The sequence below is a fragment of the Leuresthes tenuis genome, unplaced genomic scaffold, assembly GCF_036924035.1.
Source record: "Leuresthes tenuis unplaced genomic scaffold, fLeuTen1.0.hap1 SCAF_5, whole genome shotgun sequence".
Lineage (NCBI taxonomy): Eukaryota > Metazoa > Chordata > Actinopteri > Atheriniformes > Atherinopsidae > Leuresthes > Leuresthes tenuis.
Window position 1 is genome coordinate 30,334,043 of NW_027325359.1, and position 656 is coordinate 30,334,698.

Consider the following 656-nt stretch of genomic DNA (forward strand, 5'->3'; position numbering starts at 1 on the left):
AAGAGTAGCAATGTAAGGACAGAAACAGGAACAGAGAATCAAAGTAAAAAATGTAACGCCCAGCACAGAAGAGGGTAAAGAACTTAATTAAAAATACTTTATATTTACAACAAGTAATGGTAACCAAGACAAAATAACAGATGCATTTATTCACCAGAAACAATACAACATACACGCTTAAATCTCATTATTTTTCACACTATTTAGGGGGTGCACCGTTCCTGGAAATACTGCAATACCAGGTCGATGCGTGGAGTGGACGGAGCAAGCCCCTATTCCATCTCCCTATTCCAAAAATCAATTTAATATATGGTCCCCGGGTAGGGGACGTATCAGATATTAAACTGATAAGAACAGATACTACACTTGATCTTAGCCAAAAGGCCGAGAAGCGATACCAGAAATAGGTCGGAGGAAACCAAGTCATTCTCCGCAACGTCATTCTAACTCACGGTTAGACACATCAAATAGAATACGACATGATTTATGTCACAGTAAAAACTAACGATGAACAACGTTGCGCCTGTAACGCAGATGTTGTTTCGAAAGAGTAAGTTGAATTAACAATTGTCAACAAATGCGGCTTCGAGTCCCTTCCTGCACACGTGGTACGCTTCAGTCCAATAGGAAGCGTCGAAACTTAAACATAGAAAAAA

General features: G+C 39.5%; 1 non-coding gene across 1 annotated transcript; it reads right to left on the bottom strand.

Annotated features, from left to right (window-relative positions):
• Positions 1 to 205: 205 nt before the first annotated feature.
• Positions 206 to 396, bottom strand: LOC140307872 (U2 spliceosomal RNA). The gene has a single exon (XR_011915897.1). It is a non-coding gene; the product is annotated as a U2 spliceosomal RNA (small nuclear RNA).
• Between the last annotated feature and the right edge of the window lie 260 nt (positions 397 to 656).